The 7,816-nt window shown below is 36.6% G+C and overlaps 1 long non-coding RNA gene across 1 annotated transcript in view; it reads right to left on the reverse strand.

Moving 5' to 3' along the window:
* Positions 1-3,626, reverse strand: part of LOC128248846 (uncharacterized) — a 29,697-nt gene extending 26,071 nt beyond the window's left edge. Inside the window, exon 1 of the long non-coding RNA XR_008264968.1 lies at positions 3,457-3,626. This is a non-coding gene — a long non-coding RNA (uncharacterized LOC128248846). The remainder of the gene's footprint in view (positions 1-3,456) is intronic.
* Positions 3,627-7,816: the final 4,190 nt, after the last annotated feature.

A 7,816-nucleotide genomic window follows, 5' to 3' on the forward strand; every position in this document is an offset into this window, starting at 1 on the left:
ATATATATATATATATATATATATATACACACACATTATAATCAAATAGATAGACATGTAATGAGTACAGCAAATCGAAATTATCACTAGACGTACAAGATAATGAAAAAGTGAAGTGTGAAAGAAAGGATATATAGGAGCGACAAAATAAGCTGATATAAGAAGTTTAGATGATAAGATAAATGTTACACCAACGGTGATGAAATGCGGTATCATCTATCGATCTATATCAGTGTGTCAGTGTGCATGTGTAAGTATATGCGTGTTTGCATGTTTAGATATGTATCTGACGTGTTCTAATAAACAAAAAGGGTCTTAACAAAATTGGAGAAGAATTTAAATAATTCTTTTAGAAGTTAGTCACATAATTCACATTGTATGTGTCTGTCCACTTCAAACCGAAGATGCGATTGATAAAATATGTACCAGTAATATACCCAGTTCAAAATTCAATTCAGCAACCTTTCTTTTGCACAACTTTATCATTTACTCAACTTAAAGTAATCAATAACTTTTATAAAATTTCCATTTCTCTTACTTCCATTTTTTTTCTTTCATTTTACTTTATAAATAGGTTTGTCTTCGTTTCTTTCCCTCGCGATAATTTCTAGTTTATTTATGTATATTTCATTTAAATTTTTCCACATAAGCTACTACATGATACCGTTAGTCTTTGCTGAATATTGTCCAGAATCTTCTGTCTTATGTTTCCTTTATCCCTCAGGTTTAGAATTAAGCAAAGAGATACTGCAGATGCTATTGACATGATCAAGATTCTGGGAATAGCTAGGTGATGCTAAACTATTTGGTATTACTCATCAATTCCAGAATTTTATTTTTTACTTTCTTTTTCTTTTTACTTTCTTTAGGACGGTTTTAGATGGGGTGGCGGCAATGTTCTTTCTTTATTCGATATTATTTTCTTTAAAAGTAATAAAAATAGCATATAAGAAAATAAAGTATTTACTCTTTGTTTTCTTACCATTATGCTATTTTGTATTTAAAAAAAAGAAGACATATATACCAAAATGAAATGGAAAAAAAATCTTCTAAAACAAAAAGAAAAAAGTAATTTTGTTGTAAACTTAAAAAGCAAGACATGCAAACAGTAAGTTTGGTAAAAAAAAAAAAAATTAAACATAAAAACATAAAACAATACAAAGTAAAAAAAATGTGAGCAATTTTATTTATTTTAATCTTAGAAACAGTTTCATGCTATATATTGGTTTAAACTAAAATTGATTCTGTTCACTCGCGTCCTATTTTATTCCTTTTAGCTTTGAGCAATGTTTAGAAGATATTTTCTCTCGTTTTCCCTCTTTCTCTCTCTCTCTTAATCCCTCCCTCGTTTACCCCCTCTCTCTCTCTTTATGTGTGTGTGTGTTTGTGTGTGTGTGTGTGTGTGTGTGTGTGTGTGTGTATCTTTCGATATACACATATATAAATACATACACGTGGATACAAACACATACATCTACCGCACCAAACCACACACCTCAGCACGCAAATAGACAGAGAGAGATAGAAAAAGAGATTTGCCTATACGTGTGTTTGTATACATTTATCTATTCACCTATTGCTTTCTCTTTCTTATGGTGGCCCTTCCTTTTTCTAAACCTTTAATACACACTTTACTGTCTCATCGAAGCTTTTTTTTTCTTTTCTTGATCTTTAAGAAGTTGACAAAGAAATTATCTCATCTTTCTCCCATCTCTCTCTCTCTCTCTCTCTTTCTCTCTCTCTCTCTCTCTCTCTCTCTCTCTCTCTCTCTCTCTCTCTCTCTCTCTCTCTCTCTCTCTCTCTCTCTCTCGCCTTCCATTTCCCTTGTTAAATAGTTCTCTACTTTTCTTTCTCTCGGTATCTCTATCTCCACTGTTTGTACTTTCTGTCTCGTTGTTCAGTAAGATTTTAACTTTAATTTTTAAGTAATGTGGTGGAAAAACATCTTTTTCTCCTTTAATTTATATCCTTCACTTTCTTTCTCTCTTATCTATCTGTCTTTCATTCTTTCTTTCTTTTTTGCTATCTATCTATCTATACTTATTTCTTTCATTATTTTCCGTATTTAAGCAACATAATGACTACCTATATTTCATTCTTTAACTCTTTCTATTTTTCCTATCATTTTCGTATTAGTCTCTTGTCAGCTGTTATTTACTCAGTCGATTTTGCAAAATATATTACAATACCATTTAAATACACAATAAAAAAGAAGTAGATTCGGAAAATTGAAAATTGAAGGCAGTATTAATGAACAAAGTGTAGCTAGCTATTGACTGAAGATTTTGAATTCATCGTAGTCAAATTAAATAGCCATTTAATAGGAGAGTTTAACACGGTAGTATTAGATTGAACGCAACGATCATACGACAACCAACTAGAAGAACGAAACATATCAAAACTATCACACTCTCCGGCAAAAAATCTGAAAATCAGCTATAATAATGTAGCCCACAATGCTATAGAGAAGCATCTTCACTAGATGGGAAAGGTTCATGCTCTTTATGGAACTTTTCTATCATGAATCTGCAGTTACTTTATAACTGTTGACAAGTATGAAAATGCTTTCCTCGGGTGACAACTGGCTTGAATACATGTTTTGTATTTCAAACATACGACCAGTTGTGAGACAAGAAAATGCAAAAGCAGCCCCAGTGTCTCCTTCTATATTTGTGGTTGATAAACTTTACTTAGGCAGCGAAACAAAATCACATTGAAACACTGAAATAGTGATTGTTTGAAATACTGAAGCCGAACATGTCCAGCTTTGTCTTGTGAGAAAATTACGGTTATTGCTGGACGAGTAGTTTTTTGAGAGCATGTCTGAAAATGAAGCATGGAACGCTTTGGTTGCAGTTGTGTCTAATTTCCTGGGAAAGAGGAACTCATCAAATTATGAAGAATTTGTACAGACTCTGCTACCAGTATTTCTACACAGTCAACTGAACTACTTCTCTGAAAATCGTAGTAAAATAAATCATGCGTAAAGAGAAAGATTCCACCAAGAAATTGAGACCATGGAGACTAGGTATCAAGGAAGGTGGAACGCAAATACCATGGCTGACTACCGCTTGTCTCTGCAAAGAAATTGTCGTGATGCAAGTTATTCACGCAAAGCAGCAAATGCTTATTGCTAATTGTCTTAGGTGTCTGTGTACCTGCGAGTGGGTACAGACTCCTCTCGGTCTCCCTTGAACCAGTGGAACAACCAGGAAAGCACAAATGGAGGAAGAGATGGCTGCACTCGAACTTGATTGGTAATCATTTCAAGTGATTAGATTAGAATAATGTGAAATAAACTGCTTTGCTAAAGGATAGAATATGCAGTCTGGCCAAATAAAATCGAACCCATATCTTTATGATAGTGAGATGAAAAACCTGACCGCTAAGCCGCTCACGTTCACAAGAATATAAACGTCTAAACGTCAATTATTTCCATAGTAATGTAACACTTACTACCGTAGTCGTAATCCCCATCGTTATCAGAATTTTTTCTCTGCAACCATTGCCTCCTTTATCTCACTACCATATTCCTCTGAACATCATCATAATTCCTTAAGAACATCGGCAACGCGTAAGGTCATCATCGTCATCTTTCACACGATCACTATCGCCCTCAGCACCAGCATTACTAACATCACTGTTGCGACAATATTTACAAAGCCAACGATATCGACAATGCGCTTACTGCCTTTATTACGTCACACTCACACGATCCGAATCCACATCCAACCTATCGCCATAGCGAGACTACCATCACAACAACAATCAAACCACATTCTGCTGTCTTAAATAAGGAAATAATTCTTTGTCTAATGTAGTCCTGATCACGTATAAAATACCTTTGATCATAAATCTGCTACATCAATGTTGATATGAAGTTAAACAATAACATCCAGAACAATCGCCGTTATCATGCCGACCATATGATAACGAAGTGAATTAAGTGTCTCTACCATGGCTACAGGAATAGGCGTAGCATTGTATGGGAAGTTATAATTCATGGACACCGAGCCGATACAACGATAATCAATACCAACACGACAAGCTGGTGACCAGCTAAAAATAACAGCCAGGTCACTCTCAAATCGTACTCAAGTGTCTTAAATAAAGATGGAAATATTGAGCAAGGTAGTTTCGGACATACACAATATGGGGATGATTACAGGCTCAAGACTCTTGACCGTAGCGCTGGTTGATCGAAGCTGACCTGGGACTAAACACCAACACCATACTGACGCAAATTTTGAACAAGCAAAATACATCAAGTAAAATTCATTGAGGATGATTCCAATTTGTATGATAAGGGATGGTAAGCCGACAAGTCATTGGTGCACAATTTTTGGCTGGTACTCACATCATTTATGCTTACCTTAACCACAATGAGTTCTAATCGACTGAGTTCATCTAGTTCCAGTGTATATAATATATATTGCATAGCATTTCAAAACAGATTTTAGTATAGGCGCAAGGTTTGAAATTTGTTTTATAGGTTAGTCATTTCGATATCTTTATTGGCTGTACTTCATTTTTTCGACCCCGAAAGGATGACTGGCAAAACTGATTTCGACTGGGACCAAATATTTTGGTAGATGAGCATGTGCGGGAGGGATTTAGAAGAAGAAAGGACATTGGCGATTGGATTACAAATGAACTCCTCATGCGCATGTAGAAGACACAATAAAAGAACTCCGTGCAGATGCTCGATCTACTAAAAAAAAGTCACATATCCCTCACATCATACCCTACCGTTTTAGAAAGGAACGGGAGACAGAGGATGAGATAAAGCAGTTTAAAGCATACCTCTAACAAGATGGGATGTCACACCTGGTATAAGTATGGTCATAGGACAGCTCAATCAGGATAGAGATAGCGCTAAGTACAATACTTACACACAGTAATGACATGATTAACTTTGTCAATGATTTGAACATTGCAAAGCGAATGGAAATAAAATGGTGAGAAAACCAAATAAAAGAGAGAGAGAGAGAGAGAGAGAGAGAGAGAGAGAGAGAGAGAGAGAGAGAGAGAGAGAGAGAGAGAGAGAGAGAGAGAGAGAGAGAGAAAGAGAGAGAGAGAAAGAGAGAGAGAGAGAGTAAATCCTAAAATTCGTTTCTTTGAAATCGAAGTGTGGAAATAAATGTTTGATTCTGTTCGTGATATCGTCAATAGTAATTTAAAACAAGTGGGTGTTTTGTAATAATTATAAATCACGTATCGGTGTTAAAACACCTTGATTTGCTTTGTACTACTCGAGTGGTTGCGGTGATGGTAGAGGGGTGTATATTTTTAATCACTGATTAGGTTTAACTGCTCTGCAAAATTGCTTAACACTTCTCCACCTTACCTGCCCTTGTTAGCACTACTACAATATTCAGAGTGATGTGATCGTAACGATGATTGTTACAGGTAGGAGAGATAGATACGGCTGTAGGTATGGTGGTAGTGGTCGTCGTCGTCGTCGTCGTGCTGCTGCTGCTGCTGCTGCTGCTGCTGCTGCTGATGATGATGATGATGATGATGATGATGATGATGATGATGGTGGTGGTGGTGGTGGTGGTGGTGGTGGTGGTGGTATGGTGTTGGTGGTGGTGGTGCTGATGCTGGTGATATCGGTGATGATGATGCGATACTGGTGTTGGTATTGACTATCGCCGTCGTAATGATATGGTTGGTGGGTTTTTTGGTGTTAGTGATGGTGGTTTGTGCTGGTGATGATGGATTATACTGGTGGTGGTGGTGGTGCAGGTCATCGTTGTATCGGGCATTTGAGTCTATTGTAGGTGGAATCAATAAAGCTTTTTGGGAAGTCAGTTATTACGGCAAAAGCGCGATGGTCCTGAGAGGTGAGCTAGAACTTCTTCTAGCACTCGTGGTGCTGGCAGACACATTGTCTTGTTGTTGTTGCTACTACAACTGCTGCTGATGTTGTTGTTGTCATCGTCGTTGTCCTTGTTGTTGTCCTTGTTGTCGTCGTCGTTGTTGTTCTTGTTGTTGAGTCCACAAGTCAACCTCGAGGCAGACCAGACCATACTCTAGAGACTTTCCAGGATTAACTGTCTCGGTTTTTTTTTCTTTTTTACAAACAAACTATATGTAAGACAGCATTATCCAATGTGGCCTTACTTTTCGAGAGCTGCAATTTGAGGAAGGCGTAGCTATTGTTTTCTAGTAGTTCGAGTGACCATTTACAGCTCTTGCTCTTTGACTCGACAGAGATTAGCGTGGTTCTTTTGACAACGAGAACCCTCCTGAACGAACAGACACACGAACAATGGCATTCCAAAAATAATCATACCGTCTTTTTGTATGTATGGGGAATTCATTACTCAAATATCTTTTCCTAATTTAACATAATAGGATTTAACTTGAGGGCGATTTAATTGTTTCGAGTAAACCGAGCAATCACGAAGAGGTTTCCCTTATTGAATTGATAGATACGTTATAAAAGGTGCTGCTGTTCTGATGTGAAATTGTGTGTTGTGAAATTGTGTGTTGAAACAGATATTGTTATATTTAGGGAGGGTCATTGTTTTCTTCTTTTTTTTTTGCCAAATAAACATGCACTATATATTCGTTCTTCACTTCAGATTGGTTATTGTTATTTTATGTCCTTTGTCTTGAAAGCTTTCAGCACACATTCTGTGACCTCTTCAGCCACACTCCATCCCACGTGTCTTGTCCTATTCTGCTTAGTCCATCAGAACAAGAGAAGACACGCGGGATGGAGAGTCGCTGAAGAAGTCACAGTATGTGTGACGAAAGATTTCCAGACAAAGGGTATAAAATCAGAACAATAATAAATTTGAAGTGAAGAACGAAATACGTGTTTATTTGTCAAAAAATGACCATCCCGAAATATAACAATATATATAATCAACTTACGTTTTGCGTTCTATCAAAAATCCATTTAGGTTTTTTTGCTATATCATGGGAATATATATCAAACCCAATTCTTGACAGTCATTATATTATCGATCTTGGAAGTAATAAATGCAAGGTTAATCTACCCAAGATTTCAACACAAGAGTTGCAGGAACCGTCACAAAACACAGAAAAGCATCTTTTTATTTGACGCTCTAGCGATGTGCAAATCCAGTATGTAAACCTATTTTCATACATAAAGCACAAATGCTTATTTATATTTACCTACTCCAGTCAATCGAACTATAAATAATTTAATATATTGTTTCACCTTACCAGTATAAATCGGTTACCCACCCTATTGATATTTTCGAAGAATCTGTGTTATCCATGCGCGACAAGTATGTGAACTGAATCGATGCAATGTATAGCTACTTTCTCGAAGGAAAATGTATTACTTGCACTGGATTGGAAGACATTATGCACGAGCAAATAGGTCTACACCACATTCTCACTCCCATCAGTGCGTTTTTGTATACGTATATGAACACATCAGCAGGGTGTAGTGTTTGTTGTCGACACAAGACATGCTCCCATGCTAAACATACTACTCAGGGATAAAATATAAGCATACAAACTGTAGACTATTTCTATGCATGTTATGACTTCTGCTTGACTTAATTTTTGTGCTCTGTATGCGTGTATAGTCAGATTTGCAAACAAATTACAGCTAGATTAAATTACGATACTAACAGATTTTTTTAGGAATAAGGCAAGCTTACTATCTCGATGCATGTGCCACGCCGGTTAGCTACTATACACGGTAAACAGAATATATGACCCGGCAAACGTTATATATATATATATGTACATATGTGTGAGTTTGTATTTGTGTGTGTGTATGTGTGTGTGTGTGTGTGTGTGTGTGTGTGTTTGTGTGTGTGTGTGTGTG

The sequence above is a fragment of the Octopus bimaculoides genome, chromosome 10 (genome assembly GCF_001194135.2).
Source record: "Octopus bimaculoides isolate UCB-OBI-ISO-001 chromosome 10, ASM119413v2, whole genome shotgun sequence".
In the NCBI taxonomy this organism is placed as follows: domain Eukaryota; kingdom Metazoa; phylum Mollusca; class Cephalopoda; order Octopoda; family Octopodidae; genus Octopus; species Octopus bimaculoides.